This window comes from Pongo abelii, chromosome 4 (assembly GCF_028885655.2).
Source record: "Pongo abelii isolate AG06213 chromosome 4, NHGRI_mPonAbe1-v2.0_pri, whole genome shotgun sequence".
NCBI lineage: Eukaryota > Metazoa > Chordata > Mammalia > Primates > Hominidae > Pongo > Pongo abelii.
Window position 1 is genome coordinate 105,171,437 of NC_071989.2, and position 24,515 is coordinate 105,195,951.

The 24,515-nt window shown below is 37.4% G+C and overlaps 1 long non-coding RNA gene and 1 pseudogene across 2 annotated transcripts in view; both read left to right on the top strand.

Moving 5' to 3' along the window:
- The window catches only part of LOC129059473 (uncharacterized), a 243,646-nt gene that overhangs the window by 146,546 nt on the left and 72,585 nt on the right, over positions 1 to 24,515 (top strand). The window lies entirely within an intron of this gene.
- LOC100439827 (YTH domain-containing family protein 1-like) lies at positions 1,324 to 2,964 on the top strand (annotated as a pseudogene).

Here is a 24,515-nt window from a genome sequence, read left to right on the forward strand (position 1 = left end):
TGTGAGGTCTAATTCTCTCATTGCATCTAATTGAGAATGGCTGTTTTAGAAAGTTCCTTCATTTCCTTTTCCATTCATACCACCCCCAAAGATCCCCCAAATGAAAATCACTATTCTTTTGTTTGTATCCATTGATTATTTTTGCCTGTTCTTTGACTTCATATAGATAGAAATATACAGTGTGTTTTATGTTGGGGACGACTTCTGTCACTTTGCAAAATGTTTTTGAGATCCATATTGTATCTAGTAATAGTTCATTTATTTGTATTGCTGTGCAGTAATTCATTGTATCAACATATCAAAATTTGTTTACCTATTTCCAAATTTGTCCATTTCATTTAAGTTGACAAATTTATTAACATAAAATTTTCATAACATCTTTTATTATCTCATTAATTTCTATAGTATCTAAAATTTTCATAACATCTTTTATTATCTCATTAATTTCTATAGTATCTATAATAATGTCCCCTATCTCCTATTTGATGTCAGCAATTTACTTATTCCATCTTGCTAGGACTTTATCAATTTTATAAAAAATTTTAAAAAATGACTTTGACCTTGTTGATTTTCTCTATAGTTTTATATTTTATTTATTCTTTCATCACCATTAGCCCTTTCTTAGTACAAGGTAAAATTAGTTAAAACTAATTAAATCTAGTTTTTCTCATAGGCTTTTATTTATTATATAAATTTCCAGTTATGTATGAAATGCCTATTCTTTCCATTTATTTACTGATTCTGCAGACTTCATTGAGCACCTTCTACCCCATGGAAGGTGCTGGGATAAGCATTAGTAAACAAGATCGCCACATTTCTTGCCCTTTTGTCTTCACAATTTTGTTGAGTAGGTGGATAGTGGGAAAGAAATGGCAAGGATAGCCAGGCTTGGTGGCACATGCTTATAATCCCAGCTACTTGGGAGGCTGAGGTGGGAGGATTGCTTGAACTCAGGAGTTTGAGACCAGCCTGGGCAACGTAGTGAGCCCTCAGTCTCAAAAAAAAGAGAAAAAGAAATGGCAAGGATGATAACTACCATGATGGAAAAATGGAAAATTACGGGGGAATCTTGGAATTTATAACAGGAAACTTACACATACTGGGGCTTGGGAAAAGCCTTACTGAGGTAGTGCCTCACCAGTGGCCTGAGCACCCAGCAGCCACTGCCCCTGCCACTGCCCAGCTGGTACCTGGGGAATTGATGGTAAGGCCAGAGATTGCGTTAGCAGAGATGACAGGCCCAGCCTCACAGGGATGCTTGAGCCAGCCAGTGTCCTGGCCCAGCACTGCCCCAGGCTGTTCATGAAGCATATGACCATCAGCATGGACACTTAGAGAACAAAAGGACAAGATAATAAAGTACACAATGATTCTTTGCATCAGAAGGATGTGGTTCATGACAATGACTTTCAGCCTTACCTTTCTGGAGAGTCAAATTAGAGTAACAGTTACCCTTCAGTGAGTGACCTCTACCTGTCCAGTTATTACCCACCATCCACTGGAGTTCCTTAATCCCTCAATGAGGCTCTGTGGTCCACTACAAGGGACCCTTTGATTCTACACCTCATCACCTATGAACAGCTCAGTAACAGAGATTGTAATTTTATGCACAGTTCTATTTTGGGGTAGCCTTGGGGTCTGGAGAACAAAATCTATCAGCACAGGTTTAATTTTTATCCCCAAACCCTGTATTCTTGGCATGGAGGACAAGTGGGTCTCAAGGGTAGCAGATTCAGAGCTCTACATATGGGAGCAGCTACACCTACCCCCAAGCTCCCTGGGCCACACGGTGGTTGATGGGCAGATGGGCTTTCACAGTGACACCCTTAGCAAGGCCCCTGGGGTGAACAGCCTGAAGCAGGGCATGGTCAGCCTGAAGACTGGGGATGTCATCTCCTCTGCAGTCAAGACAGTGGGCTCTGTCATCAGCAGTGTGGCACTGATTGGCATCCTTTCTGGCAATGATGGGACATATGTGAACATGGCAGTTTCAAAGCTGACCTCATGGGCCGCCGTTGCCAGCAAGCCTGCAAAACCACGGCATAAAATGGAAACAAGGAGTGGGCGTGTCATAGGGGGTGCACTGCCCCCTCCATCTATAAAGCATAACATGGATATTGACACCCAGGATAACAAGGGGCCTGTGCTGAAGACCCCGGCCCCCCAGGAGACATGATCCTCACAGGCTGTCCTACAACCCCGGAAGGTGCTTCAGCTTCTCCCAATGAAGCTTCCTGCTTTGGCTCAACCACAGTATCAGAGCCCTCAGCAACCACTCCAGACCTGCTGGATCATTCCTCATGTGGAAATATGGCATTTGGGCAGAGCAGAGGGGCCGACAGTGATAGTAACTCTCCTGGAAATACCAAGACTAATTCTGCCCCAAGTGTAAAAAAAGTGAAAGCTGCCCACAGTTATAATCCTAAAGAATTTGACTGGAATCTTAAAAGTGGACATGTGTGCATTATAAAGAGCTATTCTGAGCATGACATTCACCACTCCATTAAGTACTCCATTTTGTGTAGTACAGAACATGGCACTACTTACTGGAATAGTGCATTCAGCTCCATAAGCAGCAAGGGGCCTGTCTACCTGCTCTTAAGCATCAGTGGGAGTGAGTATTTCTGTAGGATGGCGGAGATGAAGTGCTCTGTGGACAGCAGCACCAGTGCTGGAGTCTGGTCTCAAGACAAATGGAAGGGGAAGTTTGATGTCAAGTGGATTTTTGTCAGTGATGTACCCAATAACCAGCTCAGGCACATCAGACTGGAGAATCATGACAACAAGCCAGTCATAAACCATGAAACACAGGAGGTGCCTTTAGAAAAAGAAAAACAAGTGCTGAAAATTATTGCTTCCTACAAGCACACAACCTCTATCTTTGATGACTTTTCTCACTACACGAAATGCCAGGACGAGGAGGAGGTGATATGCAAGGAATGACACAATCAAAATAAACAATAAGAACAAACCAGTTTCTTGTATGTTCTATCATTTGATTTTGAAAAAGCATTTATAAAGCATGTGCTTGGTCACCTCCAGTGTGTTGTCCTTTGCAAGGGTTGAGTGTTGCATTTTTGTCTTTTTGTAGTTCTTTTTTTTTTCCTCTCAGATGGATCCACATTCACTTGTACTTTTTAAAATGATACTGTAGAACTCACTCTCATGCCTGTAATCACACCACATTGTGAGGTGGGTGGATCATGAGGTCAGGAGTTCAAGACCAGCCTAGCCAAGATGGTGAAACCCCATCTCTACTAAAAATACAAAAATTAGCCAGGCATGGTGGTGAGTGCCTGTAATCCCAGCTACTTGGGAGGCTGAGGCAGGAGAATTGCTTGAGCCCAGGAGACGGAGGTTGCAGTGAGCCGTGCTCTGCAGTGAGCCTGGGCGACAGAGTGAGACTCCATCTCAAAAAAAGAAAAGTTTTTTTGGGTCACCTTATCAATGAGACCAATGTGAAATATAAGTATCCTTAAAAACAAACAAAGCAAAACAAACCTAGTACGTCCCAATTAATTTTTTCTATTTTGTCAGAAATTATGGTCTTCTTCCTAAATTCACAGTCATTTAATATCTCCATTTGAGATTTCATATTTCTCACCCTTTTATTGCTTTATAGCAAACATAAGAAACCATGAGTTGTTTTCTCATTTAAGAGTATTCTGTTAAAATCCCTTGAAAATATCTACCAAGTAGCTTCTCTGTTCCTCACTGCCCTGTTGTCTGATCTGGCTGGATAGTAATGGGATGCAGTGTGCAGAGGAATTGGAAGATGTTTTAGTGTTTAGTCATTCTTAGTTGTTTGCAGATCATTTTTAATTTCCCCCTTTTTCTTCACTTGAGAATCCTCATGGTGTCTTAAAGTTTTATACCAATAATGCTGAGCTTTAAGTGTAGAATCTCATAGTACAGACAGAGTGAAGGATGATGTCACCAATTGTAAATTTCACCATGTCTAATTTTTTTTTTCTGTTGAATGGGTAAAAACAAAAAATAAACCCATTTAAAAAATGAATTAGGCCAGCCACGGTGGCTCACGCCTGTAATCCCAGCACTTTGGGAGGCCGAGGCGGGTGGATCACCTGAGCTTGGGAGTTTGAGACCAGACTCACCAACATGGAGAAACCCTGTCTCTACTAAAAATACAAAATTAGCCAGGCGTGGTGGCGCATACCTGTAATCCCAGCTACTCAGGAGGCTGAGGCAGGAGAATCGCTTGAACACGGGAGGCAGAAATTGCAGGGAGGCAGAGATTGCAGTGAGCTGAGATCATGCCATTGCATTCCAGCCTGGGCAATAAGAGCAAAAACTCCATCTCAAAAAAAAAAAAAAAAGATTTATAAAAAATTAGCCTTCATGTTTTGTGAAATGAGGGACTCATGAAATAATTGGACTCACCACCACCTGGAATTACAGTTGAAGATGAACATAGTGACTCCACCAAAGGATTCTACTAGCACTCCAGGAATGGTTCCTTAACCGAAATGGAAATTCACAAATGACAGATAAAGAATTCAAAGCAGGAATTGCAAGGAAGCTCAATGAGATCCAAGACAAGGTTGAAAATTAACACAAAGAAACTTTTAAGCAATCTAGGAAATGAAGGAAGAGATAAACATCTTAAAAATAAATCAATCAGAGTTTCTGGAATTAAAAATCTTACTTAAGGAATTTCAAAATAATGACACTCATAGGCTCAAAGTAAAGGGTCAGAGAAAGATCTGCCATGCAAATAGAAAAGAAAAAAGAGAAGAATTGTATCAGAACAAAACAGACTTTAAACCAACAACAGTAAAAAAGAACAAAGAAGGGCAATACATAATGATAAAGTGTTCAATTCAAGAAGACTTAACTATCCTAAATATTTAAGCTCCCAACATTGGAGCATCCAGATTCATAAGACAAGTACTTCTAGACTTGTTATAAGATTTAGACAGTCGCACAATAATAGTAGGGACCTTCAACACCACAATGACTGCATCAGACAGACCATCAAGTCAGAAAACTAACAAAAAAATTCTGGACTTAAACTTGACACTTGACAAATTGGACCTAATAGACATCTACAGAATACTCCACCTATCAACCACAGAATATACATTTTTTTATCTGCACATGAAACATAGTCCAAGATTGACCACCTACTCCCCTATAAAGCAAGTCTCAATACATTCAAAAAAATCAGAAACCTACCAACCGTACTCTCAGACCACAGTGAAATAAAAATAAAAATAAATACTAAGAAAATCTCCCCAAACCATACAATTTCATGGACATTAAACAATGTGCTCCTGAATGACTTTGGGGTATATGATGAAATCAAGGCAGAAATAAAAAAATTTCAACTAAATAAAAACAGAGACACAAATTACCCTAATCTATGGGAATTAGCAAAAGCAGTGTTAAGAGGAAAGTTTATAGTGCTAAATGCCTACTTCAAAAAGTTAGGAAGATCTCAAATTAATGATCTAACAATGCACCTCAAGGAACTAGGAAAACAAGGATGAACTAACCCTAAAGCTAGCAAAATAAAAGAAGTAACTAAAATTAGAGTGGAACTAAATGAAATTGACACCCAAAAATTCATATAAAGAATTGATGAAACCAAAGGTTGGTGTTTGAAAGAATATACAAGATTGATAGACCACTAGCCAGATTTACAAAGAGAAAAGATCCAAATAAGCACTATCAGAAATGACAAAAGTGACATTACAACTGATCCCACAGAAATAAAAAAAAAATGCTCAGGGACTATTATGAATACCTCTATGCACACAAAGTAGGAAATCTAGAGGAAATGGATAAATTCCTGGAAAAACACAATCTCCTAAGATTGAGTCATGAAGAAATTGAAACCTTGAACAGACCAATATCAGGTTCTGAAATTGAATCAGTAATAAAAAAACCTAACAACCAAAAAAGCCCTGGACCAGAAGGATTCATAGCCGAATCCTACCAGATGTACAAAGAAGACCTGGTACTTATTCTACTGAAACTATTTCAAAAATTTGAGGAGGAGGGTCTCCCCCTTAACTCGTTATATGAAGCTAGCAACACACTGACAAAGACACAACCACTAAAGAAAACTACTGGCCAATATCCCTGATAAACATAGATGCAAAAAAACCTCAACAAAATACTAACAAACTGAATTCAGCAGCACATCAATAAGTTAGTTGACCATAATCAAGTAGGCTTCATTCCCAGGATGCAAGGTTGTTTCAACATATGCAAATCAATACATGTGATTCATCACATAAACAGAATTATATTACAAAAACTATATGATCATCTCAATAGATGCAAAAAGAGCTTTAGATAAAATTCAGCATTCTTTCATGGTAAAAACCCTCGAGAAACTAGGCAACATACCTCAAAATGATGAAAGCCATTTATGACAAACCCACAGCCAACAACATACTGAACAGGCAAAAACTGGAAGCATTCTCCTTGATAACTGGAATAAGACAAAAATGCCTACTCTTCCCCCTCCTATTCAACATAGTATTGGATATACTAGTCAGAGCAATCAGGCCAGAGAAAGGCATCCAAATAGGATAATAAGTCAAACTATCTCTTCTTGCTGATGATATAATTCTATTCCTTGAATACCCTGAAGACTTCATCAGAAGGCTCCAGGAATCAATAAACAACATGATCAAATCTTTAGGATACAAAATCAATGTAAAAAAACCAGCCGTATTTCTATATACCAATACTGTTCAAGCTGAGAGCTAAATCAAGAATACAGGGGGTGGGGTAGAGGGAAGGAGAGCATTAGGAAAAATAGCTAATGCATGCTGGGCTTAATACCTAGGTGGTGGGTTGATATGTGCAGCAAACCACCATGGCACATGTTTACCTATGTAACAAACCTGCACATCCTGCACATGTACCCCAGAACTTAAAATAAAAATAAAAATTAAAAAATTTCTGCATATCACTAATCATTAGAGAAATGCAAATCAAAAACACAATGATGTAATTCCAGCACTTCGGGAGGCCTAGGCAGGTGGAACAGTAGAGGTCAGGACTTCGAGACCAGCCTGGCCAACATGGTGAAACCCCATTTCTACTAAAAATACAAAAATTAGCAGGGCCTGGTGGCATGCGCCTGTGGTCTCAGCTACTCCAGGGCTTGAGGCAGGAGAACAGCTTGAGCTCAGGGCAGGGTGGTGGAGATTGCAGTGAGCTGAGATCAGCCTGGGCCACAGAGTGAGACTCCATCTCAAAAAACAACAGCAACGGCCGGGCATGGTGGCTCATGCCTGTAATCCCAGCACTTTGGGAGGCTGAGGCGGGCAGATCACGAGGTCAGAAGATCGAGACCATCCTGACTAACATGGTGAAACCCCGTCTCTATAAAAATACAAAAAATTAGCCGGGCGTGGTGGCAGGCACCTGTAGTCCCAGCTACTCTGGAGGCTGAGGCAGGAGAATGGTGTGAACCCAGGAGGTGGAGCTTGCAGTGAGCCGAGATTGCACCACTGCCCTCCAGCCTGGGCGACAGAGCAAGACTGTGTCTCAAAACAACAACAACAAAACACCACAATGAGATAGCATCTCACACCATTCAGAATAGCTATTACTAAAAAGTCAAAAAACAACAGATATTGGTGAGGCTGCAGGGAAAGGGGAACACTTCTACACTGTTGGTAGAAATATAAATTATTTCAGCCACTGTAGAAAGCACATTCAAGGTTTCTCAAGGAACTTAAAAAACAGAACTACCGTTTGACCCAGCAATCCATTACTGGGTATATACGCAAAAGAAAACAAATTGTTCTACTGAAAACACATACACTCACATGTTTAGTGCAGTACTATTCACAATAACAAAGACATGGAATCAACCCAGGTGCCCATCAACAGTGGACTGGATAAAGAAAATGTGGTATGTATACACCATGGGATACTGTGAAGCCATACAAAAGAATGAAATCATGTCCTTGCAGCAATATAGATCCAGCTGGAGGCCATTATCCTAAGCAAATTAATGTAGGAACAGAAAACCAAACACTGTGTGTTCTCATTTATAAGTGAAAGCTAACCATTGGGTACTTATGGACTTAAAGATGGCAAAAATAGACACTAAGGACTACTAGAGTGGACAGGGAGGGAGGGGAGCAGGTGTGGAAAAACTGTTGTTTCTGTGCCCAGTACCTGGGTGATGGGATCATTTATACCCAAGCCTCAGCATCATGAAATATACCCAGGTAACAAACCTGTACATATACTCCAAAATTTAAAAGTTGAAAAAATAAAAAAATTAAAATTGCAAATTGATAACATTACATAAAAATTAAACATTCTGTTCAATGAAGAACTCATTAAATAAAATTAACTGATAATAAGTGGAAAAACATTTTCAAAATCTAACAGCAACTAGTGCTTAATATATAAACTACGCAAGTATCTCCTAAAAATCAACTAGAAAAAGGCACCCCAGGGAACAGACAAAAATAGATGAACATGAAATTACAGAAGAGTAAACTTAGAAAACTAAGAGGCATGTGATAAGATTGTCAGAATGGTGAGTAATTTAAGAAATTCAAGTTCAAGCATCATTGAGCTGTAATTGTAAATGATTAGACTGGCAGGCATTTGAAAGTTAGGTAATAGCAACTGAAATATGAAGGCATAAGAACTCTATTGCACTTCTAGTGGTAGTGGTAGTGGATCTGACATGACTTATTCAGATTAAGTATAAGTGTATCCTACAACCCTACCTTTCTACTTCTGAGTACATATCTCAGGGAGCTTGAGGAGACACATGTGAGGATTTAGGATTTTCTTTGCAGAAATGTTTGTCAAGGCAGGAGTTGAAAGCAGCCTGGATGTCTGCCACCTGGACAGAGATAGATGAGCTGGGCCTATAGGTAGGTAATCCTAGATTCCCATCACTGGGGCAGTGGGAAAATAAGCCTGGAAATCCATCACTGGGACAGTGGGAAAGGAAAACTGGAAATCCATTACTGGGACACTGGATAGTTAAAATGTGGAACATGTAGATGTTTGAATACCAACCATCCTAAAAGAATACTGTGAAATTTAAATCATTTATACTTTTCTGATTTTATATGTGAAGTCACTTGGAGTGCTGACTTAAAATGTTCATTGGCCATTTGACAAAATGAGAGTGACCTTTGTTAAATTTTTTAAGTCTGAAGGCTAGATGATAAGGGCTTAGTTAAGGACTACTGGAATCCATTCCTCATCTTTAAATACTTTCTAAATTAAAAAAAAAAATACATGCAGAACATTTAATAAAGTCTAACAGTGTCAAAAGGATTAAAATTAAAAATTCATTCTCCTGCTTCATGTCTTTTTATTTTCAAACTATAGCTTCCTTTGGCAGCCACTTTCACTCTTTTATAATAGTTACTTTATATTTTTAAGTTATGTACTTACACTGCTTTCTCTCATTTCATTAGTTTAAGGCATTTATTTGAGCTTGAATATCATAGATCAGGATTTATGCTATCTTGCAACTCGCCTGTGATGATTAATGTTATGTGTCAAATTGACTGGACCAAGGGGTATCCAGGTTAAATATTTTGAGTGTATCTCTGGGAGTTTCCGGATGAGATTGGTATTTGAATCAGTGGACTGAGTAAAGTAGATACCCTTCCGCAATGTGAGTGGGCATCACTTAATCTGTTCAGGGTTGAGGGCCAGAATAGAACAAAAGGTAGAGGAAGGAGGAATTTGCCCTTTTTTTTTCCTGCCTCACTGTATGAGCTGGAACTTCTCGTTGCATCTTCTCCTGCCTCGGCCTGGAATATACTTACTTATGTGCAGATGGTAGACCATGGGCCTTCTTATCCTCTAAAATCATGTGAGCCAATTTCTCACAACCTCTCTCTACACATCTATCTATCTATCTATCTATCTATCTATCTATCTATCTATCAATCATCTATCTATTATATCTATCTCCTATTGGTTTTGTTTCTCTGGAGAACTCTAATGCAGCCCCACATTTCTAATATATACTATTTTTGGTTATATTATAGTTTTTGTTAAGTTAATATTTAGAGTTTCTATTTTTATGATGTTTTAAATATCTGCTGAGTCAAATAGTATAGTATAATAATGAAATAGACTACACTGGCTAATTATAGAAGACTTGGCTACACTGTGCCAAGAAGTTCAATGTTACCCATATAGTAAGAAGTCCAGAAATAGGCAGCTCAGTAATGATGAATAGGCTTCATTATGCCATTTGAGACACAAGTTTCATTCTGACTTTCCAGTTCTTTTCATGTGGCTATTTGTATCATGCAGGTCACTTCTAGGTTGCAAGATTAATCCTTTATTTTCAGCATTCATCTATATTTCAGACAGGAAGAAAGAATGAAAACAGGCAGAAAGCTTGAGCCCTCTGAGTCTTTTTTCTTTTAAAATATTTTCCTAGAAGCTCTACCTAATAATGACTTCCATTTACATCTTATTAGTTAGAGCAATGTCACATGGTCTCCCTTTTAGCTGAATATTGGCCTTCCTCAATTGGTCTTTTAATTTTCTTTTCTCTCCTGTTCTCTAACTCTTTTCTTTTCATTGACTATTTTGGAAAAATTTCTAATTTCTAAATTTATTTTGTGAATATGCTATTAATTTTTTCTAATTCTGTTACATTTTTTAATTTAAAAGAATTTTTTTTTATTTTCATAGCAATCTATATCTTGTTCCTTGATATAATTTGTTCTCTTCTCTCTCTTAGAATATTGAAGATGATTACTTTGAAGCTTGCTGTTATATTCTATGCTGGTTGTGTTTCCTTTGTATTCTCTTGCTTTAATTGTTCTTTTGAGTTTTCTCAAACAGCTTAAGATCTTTAAGCATGAGATATTAGATAAGACCCATAGTCTTCTTGGGCCATCATAACAAAACACAGCAGACAGGGTGACTTGAATAATAGAATTTATTTTCTCATAGTTCCTGAGTCAAGTTCAAGATCAAAGTGTTGGCAGGGTTGGTTTCTTCTGAAGGCCTCGCCTCTTGGCTTGTAAATCACTGTCTTCTTTCTGTGTCTTTACATAATCTTCCCTCTGTATGTTTCTGTGTCCTAATTTCCTCTTCTAAGCACACCAGTCATATTGTATTAAGGCCCACCTAGGACTTCATTTTAACTTAATTACCTATCTCTATAAAGATTCTATGTCCAAACACAGTTACATTCTGTGGTACTGGGTTTGGGGCTGGGCATTTAAGACTTTAACATGTGGTTTTGGGTGGACAAAGTTCAGTCCCTAAACAATCTTCATGTATATGTGGGGCAAATTGTTTTTTAGTTATTCTCTTCTGAGTGCTTTGAAGTCTAACAGGGCAATATTTTGCTAAATGCACTGGTCTTTATTTTCCGTCTTTCTATATTATATTTTGGGTTCAAATATATCTCCTGGTTTTAATGAATATGGAATTTCTATTTCTTTGTCTGCTTGTGAGTTCTGGGAAGTATCTTGGAGGACGAAATGAATAGAAAGAGTAGAATGCTTTCTGTTCTTCATCTTAAAAATCAGAAATCTCTACTAATGCTTCTTGTCATAGGTTGGCCTCCCAAATAAGGACTCCGAGATGGATATTAGTGTGCAGGAAGTTTGTTAGGAAGCACTGTTGGGATCAACTTCTGTGGAGGTAAGGGAAGTAAATGAAACAGAGTTTGGCAGAAGTAGAGTTGAGATGTGATGTAGTCTCAACAAAGGCTTCAGCTGAACCGGGATCTCTGAAGCTGGGATGGCCGTCAGAATTGTCCTGCATCCAGTGAGTGCCTTTGTACTTCTGCATCAGTCAATCGTTAAACATGGGCTGGCCCATGATGAGAGAGTGACCTTGATTCAGGTGGCTCTTTTTAGGCATAGGATATTTTTGGAGAGGGCTGACATCTAAGGGCTGTAAGTTGGCAGAATTTCCAGAAGCTGGAATGTAGGTCCTTCATTCCTGAGGGTGATCTAAGTAGCTCATTACAGCATCATCCACCCTTCTGCACATATACCTTATGATATATTCAAATTGGTTGAATGTGAATCTTCATCTCTCCTTTCCTCATCTTGTTTATCTTCTTACATCATTAATCCCTACTTCTAATTTTGACCTGTCAGAATTCTATTGTTTTTCAAGAACCAGTTAAAGTGTCACATCTCTTATAAAGTCTTCATCAATCATCCTAGTGAAAAATAAAAGGTATCTTTATTCTCTGAAACCTTTTTGACCCTGGATTTTATCTATAGCATGGCACATAGCATATTCTGCCTTAATCGTGGTTCATTATGTAATTAGAACTCCTACGGGATTGTTAATTTCTTATGTACGAGAAACTACGATATTGTTGAAATGTCTACATACTAGAAACTCAATAAATTTTCTTTGAATTTAGTATTCATTGAAATACATCCACTGCAGATCTAGACAACCAGAGATGGCCAAATGCCTTGTCTTGTAAAATGTCAGAGTAATGCACAAACAACTGACAGTAACAGCTAAGTCCCTTATCTCTTCTTAACCTAAAGCAATATTTTCAATGTTTTAAAATAGCTTGTGCTTGATGCAGTATTTGAACGGAAAGGATAATAAACATAAATCAAGGTACAGTTTTTGGAAGAACAGCATAACTTTTGCCTTGTCAAAGGCTTTTGGTATGAATGGAACTGGATCTTAATCCTTTTAAGGATACTTTTTGCATGTCTATACAGCTAGTGATTTATTTTTTGGTTTTTAAGGGTCATATTTTCATAAATTATAGATTTTCTCAATATTGTACATTACAGATCTTAAATACTTGAATTGTTATTAACACAAAACTAAGAAAAGAAAAGTCTATCAGAGATATGAGGGTAATTCAAAATATTTGGTCATCTTTACACATGATTGAGTTATATTAGTTTACTGAGTTAATGTGCTATGAATAAAAAATAATAAATATATGATATTTCTTAGTAGTCTAGTGTCTGCTCTTTTCTGATTGACCCTATTTATGTAAGCCCAATAATTTTCTCTAAGAAATCATTGTGTTTAGTTCTTTTGTAATTGGTATGTGATATCATCTCCTTAAAATTCTCTCATTTTTCTGATTTCACTGCTTTATTTCATTCTTTATTTGCATAGAATCTTAAAGTTTTAGCTACATATGACCCAGTACACACATGTGTAGTACATAGTTCTGAAATAAAAGTTTCATGAAACAATACTTAGTGTGTAGGTACACTCTGATGTTTTCTTTTCTTTTTCTTCGAATGCAGTAAGATATTGGTTGTGATCCATTAAACCCATTTCACAAACCCTAATGTACCAAAATCTACAGTTTAAAGATCCTGCTTTAGAGGGCTAACCCATTCTTAGTCACAATTATCACTCTTCCTTAATCATGTGACACCCAGAACTGATTTCTCCTCTAATCTTTTTCTTTGTTTTCCACCTTAACTCTGATTGTCTCCAGGCATCTTTTTATACCTTGATTCACATGATAGCTTGCTAGCTCGTCTCCCTACCTCTATTCTCCTCCCTCCAACTTACTGCCTTCTAATTTGCTTTCAGCATACTAATTCTTTACTCCTCTTACACAAAGTATCTAGCATATTGCTTTGAGGATCAGTTTTCAATGAATGCTTTTTGAATGATTGAACACTTGAATTCCCCAGGGATTTTATCAGTAAGATAGCTGTATAAGAAAGTACTCAGTTTCCCAAATTTGATCCTAGTCTGCTTCACTAAGCTTCTCACCTGCTATATGAGATAATGCCTGATGAATATTGTGCGTTTGGCATGCAGTAGCCGTGATATCTGGCATCACCATCAATATTATTACCTTTACAAACTTTCCATTTGAACTGTGTTTACTCTGCCTGTGTAAGTCTCCTTTTTTTCTGTTTGTCTAAGTTTGTATCTCTGCGTCAAGTTTATTTCTTTTGTAAAGCCTCTTAGGTCATGCCATTTCTCATGTACCTCTTCCGTATTTGAACTTTTATATTGCTAATTGTTTGAATCTCTCATGCTTGCTATGAATGCCAGCTAATTGTATTATAAAGTGCTTCCTGGAGAATATTCTGTGGAGTATTTTTCTTTGGATATAGGGGCTTAAATGCTCCCTGAAAATGAACAAAGAAAGGAAGAAAAAGAATAAAAGATAGGAAAAGTAATGAAAGGGAAATGAGTAAAATAATAGTCAATGTAAAAATAAATTTGAAAACTTATGGGTTAAGTGAAGTTAAAGCTACATTTTTAAATATTTGACTGCAGGATTTCTCAGTCTTAACGAACACTATAAATCTCCAAAGGGTAAAAATTATACATAGTCATTCCCAAGAATCAATGTATAAGACTGTAGATCCATTTGTGGTCACAACAATCTTCCAGGACTAGAATTCCTCAGAAAGTACTTCAAGTAAATAGGGTGTCATTATTTCACACATACTTTTTAGTTTTCCTTCACAACATCTGTGTTTATCAAATACTGTTATATTCCCAGTTTAACAGATGAAGCAATTGAGACTTAAAGAGGCTTACCATTTGCCTAAGATCACAAAGCCTTTAGAGGCAGCACTAGCATTTGAATTTCTAGCTCCTGAGTCCAGGCTTAGCCTCACGTGTTGGGAAGATGACCTCTTGATAACCTCTCTGATCTGTAAAAATGGGGCTGCTGAGCAGATTCAGTGAGATGTGGTAAAAATGGGGCTGCTGAGCAGATTCAGTAAACTACATGGCTTTCAAAAAAGGTTAGCTCCCTTTATTTTTTACTTTATTCTCACCACTTAACATGGTATTTTATTTTATTATTTTAAAAAAGATGTGTCTTGATTCTTTATGTAGATATCCTCGATTGAAGAGAAGCTTATATGCCTCTTTTCAAGTCTTTATAAAGCCAAGTCCAGTGCTACTTAGATAAATGCAAAATTCAGAGGTTCATAATTCTTTGTAATAAGAAAAGAGTATCTGAAGATGATTTTGAAGATGTCATTTTTAATGTGGATTATTATCTGGGTATTATATGTTTTAAAACAGCAGTTATGTATACTTCTTTTATATGGTATATTTTCATTGATTATCATTTGAGAGGGTAACGGACAGTTTAGAGTAACATTATGCAAATTCTGAGATTAACTAGATTTTGCAAAACTTTCCTTGTAATTTAAAAATATTAACAAAAATATTATTTACTATAATTCAAAGTAAAATTTAAAAAAAGCACATTTGACTGGCCTTTGACTTTGGGGGTGGGGAGTCATCATTGTCCCATAAAAATACCCTGTTATGATTTATTTCTACAAACAGACTTCTAGCTCTGTATTACATGCTGAGTTTCTAACTTGTTTTATTCAATTTCAAACTTTCAGCACAGCATCTTGGCCCTTTAGCATATGATTCAGCCTAACTTTTAAATTATATTTTCACATTTTTCCTTACTTACTCCTTAATTTCTGACTCATTAGTCTCCAAACATGTCCTCTGCATTCTTTCCAGCTTGCTCATGTTGACCCTTCTGTCTGTTGAAATCATAGGTACCATCTCATGCCTTTCTCAAAATTTCATCTTCTTGATGAAGATCTTCTTAATCCTTTCAACTGAACTTGAATTCTGATAACAGTTGAATTGATCTAACAGTTTTTATATCAATATACCAATATTATTCTATCTCTTATAACATATTATTCTGTTAGATGTATTCTGTTTTTTCCTCCCACTTCTCCATCCTCCACCTCCCCTCCCGCCCTATGCTCCCAGACTCTTGAAAGAGGATTTGAGAATATTAAATGAGTCATATTGATCTTTGTATTACAATGACAACAATAACAATAAAAACAATAACTTCTAAGTCTTGTTGAGTGTTCACTAGTTGAAGATGGTGTAGTACTGTTGCATTGTAATATATCATGAGTTTATACCACTTCACAATGACATAGCTAATATTTTTACTTTATTTTATAGATGGGAAAACAAGTCACCAAGGTCAGTTAGGGAGTGACAGGGCCATGATTTGACCCCTGGCACTAGGATTCCAGAGCTCATATTTTGGACCACTACATAGGATTGTAATCTCCAAAGGTGCATCACCTATCGTAGAAGTTCAATAATAGATAAAAATTGAATTTGCATTTTCAAAGAAACATGCTTTTATATATTAAATTTTGGGGCATTATGGTTGGTCTGCATTACATTTGTGCTTCCTTCACAAACATGCATTGCTTCCTTCAAAAATATGCTCATAGCAGTACCTTACTTTTTATAAAATATTATTTTTATGAGAATTAACATAAGCACTCTATGGAGTATAAAAGATTAGGTTGACTATGATTTGAAAAACAAGGGATTTAAATCATCGACTACCTATCATACCAGTTGAGGAAACATGATTTTTCAAACTCAAGTTAATAACTTTTCCATTATGAAGCATCATTCAGTGGAAATTTTAATGATACTTATTTCTACTGCTTATTACCAGCTATTTTCAGCTTATCTCATGTCAAATAATTCAAAGTTATCCTTCTGCCTATTTACTGCAGGCCAGGGAGGGCAAATAGACATAGTCTCAAGGATCATTCATGTTTGTTCCATTAGTAGTAGCTGCCTGGATCCCTGAGTTGATATTCTGAATCTTTGCCCATGTCCTCAGGAAAGAGTTCTATCATTACTTAGGAGTATCTGACATAACAATAGAGTTTGTTCAAATAACACAGTGTCTGCTACACATCTGTCCTTTCTGTTGTAGGCTGCTGTCTTTCAGTATTGTGTAGACGTGTGTTAACATATAAGTGAATTTTGGTATGAAGACATAACTGACCAACCAAATGCCTAGACTACAAAGAGTGAATCATTCCAACTTGGAGATTTTGGAATAGATCCTTCTTTATATTACTTTATAATGTGTGAATGTGCAGATATTTTAGCATTATTTCTGTTAGTATCTCTGTTATGATACTATGATTTACACATTCCTATCCTATGTTATGTATCTGAACACTATTTTCTTATGGTTTTTGTTATTGAAGAGCTTTCAACAACTCTGGGTAATGCCAAGAATACATTGGCTAAAACATTAATTTTATTTCTGGTCCATTGCCTGGTTAGATGGAAAACATACACAATATGTGGTAAGTTTATTAGATTATTATCTAGCTGTTTCCTCTGTATTTCCTTTTGAACCTACTGAATAAGGGTAGTCAATAAAAGTATTGCATTAGAATGATGACATTCTGTTTGTCAATGCCTTACTTGCTGTTTTCTAGCTAGCTTCAAGGAATACTTATGTATCTTCATTAATCTTTACTACATTAAATCCAGTAGTGATTACCGTTAAAGTCACTTCACACTTGCAGACTTTGCCTTTTGCTAACGGTATTGTCTATGTTTGAGTCTTTTGTCTTCTTCCTTAAGTTATATGATCATTTCAAACCAGTAAGAAGATAGGTAATTACCATTATTTCTTGGTGGTATCATGTACATTGTTTATGCTCATTAAAAGCTAAATCATATTTGCTTTTCAAATTCTAAAGCTAATTTGGGTTTTGCTGGAAATATTACAAACCTAAATTTTGCCATATTTTTCTCATCTCTGCATGGAGATTTTCATCTATATTAACACATATTCTTGGCCCATTGATAGAGATCTGCATATGGATCTGTAATACAAGATGAACACTTTTAGAAAGAGTTGTCTTGGTGTCTACATGACATGAAGAAACTAAGCTGCAATATTATTTCTCATAATGTGGATTTATTTTTATTTATTTATTTATTTTTTGAGATGGAGTCTCACTCTGTTGTCCAGGCTGGAGTGCAGTGGCATGATCTTGGCTCACTGCAAGCTCCTCCTCCCAGGTACTCGAGATTCTCTTGCTTCAGCCTCCCAAGTAGCTGGGATTACAGGCGCCCACCACCACAGCTGGCTAATTTTTTGTATTTTTAGTAGAGATGGGGTTTCACTGTGTTAGCCAGGATGGTCTCGAACCCCTGACCTCATGCTCCAACCGCCTCGGCCTCCCAAAGTGCTGGGATTACAGGTGTGAGCCACCGCACCCGGCCAGATTTATTTCTAAATAAAATTTCAATAAAAATTTTCTTAAAGGTAACTTTCATCCTCATCTTATATTCCACTATATGTGTATTTTTTAGCTGTAGGCATTTGTACCCACTCTGACTAGTTTAAACAGAAAAGGATTTATTCAGGATTATTAGCAATTTATACAGTTATTAAGAGAGCTGAAGGAACAGACTTGAAATAATTAAACTGCTACAGGAACCTGCCGGGATATTCTATAGTTCAAATGCACGGAGTTATTAAACAGATATAAGAAGAAAGGGGTGAAGGAGAAACCTATAAATTAAAAGAGACTTAAAAGACACATCAGATTCTTAAAGAGGGTGCAAGATTAAATTATAGTGTCTAAGGATGCATACTTAGGTCATAACATGATAATGAATGGAAGGAAGTGAATGTTACAAATGTCAGAACAGTGATTAAATTTAGGAGAATAAGGGACTTATTACTGTGATGAGTTACATGGAGGAGTTTCTGGGTGGCTTGCAAAATTCTACTTTATGATCTGGGTGGTAGTTATAAGTGAGTTCATCTTAAAATATCTCATCAAGTTATTCATTTTTCAGTTTTTTTATCATTTTATTTTCAAAGAAAGTAGTTGAAAGCAATTTAAAACAACGTATCAACAACATGTCAGTAGTATCACCTTCTTACAGGAGCTAGATTACTTTTATAAATGTGTTGTTTTTGCATATACCATGTTTTTTATTGGAAGAGTTATATTAGAGAACTTTTACAGTTGAGTCATATGTAAAAACTATTTAGACATCTACTACAACAGCAGTGAACTCAGACTAAGATAAGGTAAGTCTTTACTCAGATTAAAAAGCAAATACCTATAATTCTTCTTCTAGTGATTGTGTGTAGCATTAAATACCAACAAATTGAAAGTTTAAATACATAATAGATATGAATGACTATGAAGATTATTAGTTTTCAAAAGCAGAGAAATCTTGGCCGAGGTAAACTTGCTTGAATTGAAATGTTAGTATCTTTGTACATTTTAGATGTAGCTGGATAACTCACATAATAATTGATTTCAATTTACTATTAAGACAGCATAATAAAACTGTTTTAGCTTGTCCAGCTATCTTTTTCTTTCCTCCTGTAGTAAAATCCCCTTCCCACCTGCTCTTCCCTATTTCTTGCCTTTCCTTAGGAGACTGGCCCTCTTCTACTCCAGTTCTGGTGTTTGTGATGACAGTACCCTGCTTCTTGATTAAAAAAAAAATCAGCCCAACGAACATGTGATCCAGGTTGGACCAATCAGAGGCCTTCTCTGAAATTTTATATATTGACTCAAAAAAGGAGATCTTTCCGTGTGTTTTGTGGTCATTTGATGGGTTGATATGTGCCTAAAGAGGAGAATTTTCTAACATTCTCAAAAATATGGTTCTGAGAGCTGCAGAGAAAGGGAAGCAGAAAGGTCTGACAATATTATTGGAGGTCTCATTTGCATCTGAATCCAGCTCTGCCTTACATTTCTCAATTGAATGAACAAGTAAATTCCTTATTCCATTTTTGCTTATACTAGTTTAAAGTGTGCTTCTGTCATTTGTGAATGAAAGTTTCAACTATTTTAGGTAGCATAATAAATTTTCTCTTTTTTACTTGTTTGATATCAGTTGAAAAATGTAGCAAATGTCATTTTTACACACTAAAATAGGACAGGGAAGAATTAGTATTAATCAAGTATCTGAGTCTTGATCTGCCAGCTAACTTTAGAAATTGTTGTCAGTCTTCTAGATTCTCATTAACATTTAATAAAGACATTTGTCAAGATTAATCAATGGACCTGGCAATTGTTAATTAAGCTCTCCTAAAATATCTCCTCTTTAGCACTTAAATATTTACTTTGGAATATATATGATAGATCGTGTACAATTTGCTAATGACAAGAAGGATGCATTTGCCTTGAAGTTAATAATATTTTTAAGTTTTAGATTTGGAAATCAAGCATCTTTAAATTTTAAGAAGGAAAATAAATAGTTACTACACCCGAGGAGCCCTATCTGTATACAATCTGATTTGGAGGTTGCCATATTCTAGCCTTTGAGCGGATGGTGTGATGGGATGAGAATTTTGGGGACTCTGGGAGGGGATGAGTGTGTTTTGTATGTGGAAGGATGTGAGTCAATGGGGAGTCACAAGACAAACTGTGGTAGGCAGATTCTAAATGGCTCTCAATGATCCCTGCCTCCTGGTATTCATGCTCAGTGCAATCCCCTCCTCTTGAATGTAAGCTAGGACCAGTGACTCTCTTATAAGGAATAGAATATGGCAGAAGTGATGGGATGTCACTTTCTAAACTAGGTTATAAAAGACTGTTTTCTGTCTTGCTCACTCTCTCCTTTCAAAATTATTTTCAACTTTTCCTTATTGTGCTAGTTTATTAAATATCAGTATCTTGCTGATATTTAGCCAAAGATGAAGTTTACCACTTACTTTGGGCTGCATTATCAAGCAGCTTGACTCTAGGAAGACTGGTCTCTCCTGTCCACTGTGCTAGCAGCCACTAAGGCCTTATACTGCATGAGCCTTCAATGATCTTTTTCACCCAGCCTAACTGAAAACACACAGGAAAGGGAATTCTCAAGTACGTAATTCAGCCCAACCACATTACCATATTACAAAGCTACCAGAATTACTCAGGGTCCAATTTATTTAGGAATGACAGGATAAATGCATGATTCTTTTCCTTAATTTACTAGTTTTCAAGAAGATGAGTTGTTTCTTTATCATCCCCTGAAGTTGGCACATTGTTTTTTTTAAATTAACTTTTAATGTTAGAATGGGTTTAGATTCAGAAAAGGCTTGTGAAGATATTGCATAGATTCCCCATATACTGCACAACATTTCCCTTATTATCATTATTTTACATTAATATAGTATGATTGTTATAATTAATGAATCAATATTGATACATTATTAGTAAATAAAATTCACACTTCATATTTTCTTATGTCCTTTTTTTTTCTATTCATGGTATCATTACATTTAGTGGATACCACACTATATTTAGTGTCATGTTTGTTTAGGTTCCTCTTGGCTGTGACAGTTTCTAACACTTTACTTGTTTTTGATGACCTTGGCAATTTTGAAAGCACTGCTCAGGCATTTTCTGGAATGTCCCTAAATTGGAATTCATAGGATGTTTTTCTTATGATTAGACTTGGGTTCAACATTTTTGGGAGCAGAACCATAGAGGCAATGTTCCATGTTCATTCTATCGTATTCAGGATACATTCTTTCAATGTGGCTTATCACTGTTAATGTGGACGTTCATCAGCTGGCTGAGGTATTGCTTGTCAAGTTTCTCCACTGTATAGTTACTCTTTCCATGCTTCCCTTACATACTATACTCTTTGAAAGGTCACTATGTACAGCCCTTATTTGAGAGAGTGGGGAGCTATGCTTTACCTCCTTGGGGAAGAATAGCCACATAAATTATTTGGAATTCTTCTGCATGCGCAATTTGTACATTTTTCCCCACTTTTTTTTTTTTTTTGAGATGGAGTCTTGCCCTGTCACCCAGGCTGGAGTGCAATGGTGTGATTTCTGCTCACTGCAACCTCCACCTCCCAGGTTCAGGCGATTCTCCTGCCTTAGTCTCCTGAGTAGTGGGATTACAGGCGCATGCCACCATGCCCTGCTAATTTTTTGTATCCTTGGTAGAGATGGGGTTTCACAATGTTGGCCGGGCTGGTCTCGAACCCCTGACCCCATGATCCGCCTGCCTCGGCCTCCCAAAGTGCTGGGATTACAGGCGTGAGCCACCGCACAACTACTTAATATCTTGTATTCTACATCACAATGTCATATAGCATAATTTCACCTATTCAACTCCCCTCACCCACCCAACTGCTAGCAACCACTGATATGTTTATCATCCCTATCATTTTGTCTGTTCCATGATGTCATATAAATGGAGCCACATATTACATGGCCTTTTCAAATTGGCTTCTTTCACATAGTAATATACACTTAAGATTTATTAATGCCATTTTGTGGCTTATTAGCTCATTTCTTTTTATTATTAATATTAATAATATACTATTATTAATATATACTAGTGCATTAATATATACTAGAGTGTATTTGTGAATTCAGATATAGAAAAACATCTTAGTTGTTTCTAGTTTTTGATAGCTATGAATTAAACTGTTATAAACATTTATATGCATATTTTTTGGGACATGTTTTCAAATTAGTTTGGTAAATATCTAGGAATGCAGTTGCTAGAATATGTAGTAATGTTACATAATGTTTAGCTTTGTAAGAAACTGCCAAACTGAGGTAGGAGGTGGGACTCAACTCTGGACCAGATTGAAGACTGGTTGAAACAGGAAGATACACTGAAAGCACTTTTCCATAAGACACACCTACCAGCACCATGACAGTTTACCATTGCTATGGCAGTACCTGAAACTTATTGCCCCTTCCTTCCTTTCCAAGGAAGTTACCACCCCTTTTCTAGAAATTTCTGAATAACTCTCCCCTTAATTTGCATGTAATTAAAAGTGGGTATAAACATGACTGTAGAACTGCCCCTGAGTTGCTACTCTCAACACGCTGCCTATGGGGTAGTGCTGCTTTGCAGGAGAAGTCATAGAGCTGTAACTCCACTGCCTCAATATAGCTATTTTCTTCTACTACCAGCTTGGTCTTGAATTCTTCACTGAGCAAAGCCAAGAAACTTCCAAGGCTAATCCCCAATTTTAGGGCTTGCTCACCCTACATCAAGTAGTGCCCAAAGTGGGGCTGAAGAGAGAAGACGACGGTGAGAGAAGCAGTGGTTATAGTTGGCAAGGTGATGGCAAGAGACAGCGACCAGTGAGATGATGAGCAAAGAGAAGGAGAGAGATGGTAAAGTGGTCAGTGACTGAGGCTGCAAGAGTTGTAACACTGAGGCTGTAACACTGAAGAGCTGCCCACACTGCAAGAGCTGTAGCACTAAGCAAAGGCTCTTTTCAGAGCCCTCATTTTTCCAGACAGGCGATGGAGGTGAGTCGACAGGCAAGTGATCATAGTACTGCTGCCTTATACAATACCTGCCACTCTGACCAGCAGGCTAGTGGGTTACTGGTCTCTGGTCTGGCCACTCCCACTGCAACAGCTGAGCCTACCCAACCTGGGGAACCTGAAGAAAGCTCACCTGGGTCCCACGCAGAAGATTCATCAGCACCATTTTGGCTCCTGTGGATTGATGAGTGTCCCCACTTCCCCACTTCCCATAATATTGGGTAAGCTAGGGAATAAAAGCCTCTGGCTAAGTGGTCAATTTAAAGTCCGCTGTCATTTGAATGCTCTGAAACACACCCTTGTTACCTCTTCCCCTGGTCCTTTTTCTTCTGACTCCATTTTATTGCACCACCAGTCATTTTATTTTCAGTCCTAAAATTAATGTTTTGTTTGCAGCACTCTGAAATGCCAGAGTCACATTGTTCTGTGGTCCCAACCATGCCTTTGGGGTTCTGTTGGCTGCCCCCTGGGTGCTCTGGGGTTTTCAGCATTGGTTGGCTCCCAGATACTCTGGGTTTTCTGGCATTAGTTGTAGAGACCCTCACTGGCCGATATTCAGGTACTGTGGGTTTTAGACATTTGGTATTTTTAGTTGCTCCCTGGATTCTCCAGGGTTTTTGACATTGGCATTTCTTCTAGGAATGTGGGTTGGAGGCCCACCCTGGGGGAATCTTGGGGGAAACTTGGTCTTGCCTTCTCTTGTTTTCAGCTCTAGAGTTATTATTTTTCACAACAGCATTTTTTTTTCTTGTCACTTTATTTACACTTTTCCTTCTACACTTAGTTAAAAAAAAATACATCTTTTGTCATATTTTGTTTACTGGCAAACACTTATAATCCACTCTCGTAACTTGCTAACTATACTTATACCTTCTTTGCAGGAAGTGAGAAACTAAAAGGGAAAAATAGCAAGGGCCTAGTTGCTTTCCCTCTTACTAGATTTAGAAAGTCTTCTGTGTCCTGTAGAAATCCTTGTTAGACATGGGGACAATAATGAGCATCCCAGAGGACTCTCCACTAGGGTGTCTTTTAGGCTACCAGAGCAAATTCAAATTTGGCTTAAAGAAAAAGAAACTCATTTTCTATTGCAACACTTTTTGGGTCCATTACACAGTAGACAACCAACACATCTGGCCTAGGCATGGTTCTTTATGTTGTAATGTTATTTTACAATTAGATTCATTCTGTAAATAAGAAGGACAATGGGAGGAGGTACCTTATGTAGGCTTTTATGACCCTTTACTGGTTTATGTTACTTCCACCACCAGGAAGCTACCCCTAAGCTATCCCTAAGGGATCTCCTCCTAGCTTCTCTCCCTAGAAGCTCTAAGGCTCCCTGGATCTTCCTCAGTCCCTCAATTCTGGTCAGGGGGAATCCCACTAGTTCTCTAATGAAGGATTCCACCCCAGGGCCATCAGGTACCCCTTCCCCTTATCCACTAGCCCTAGCTTATAGCTC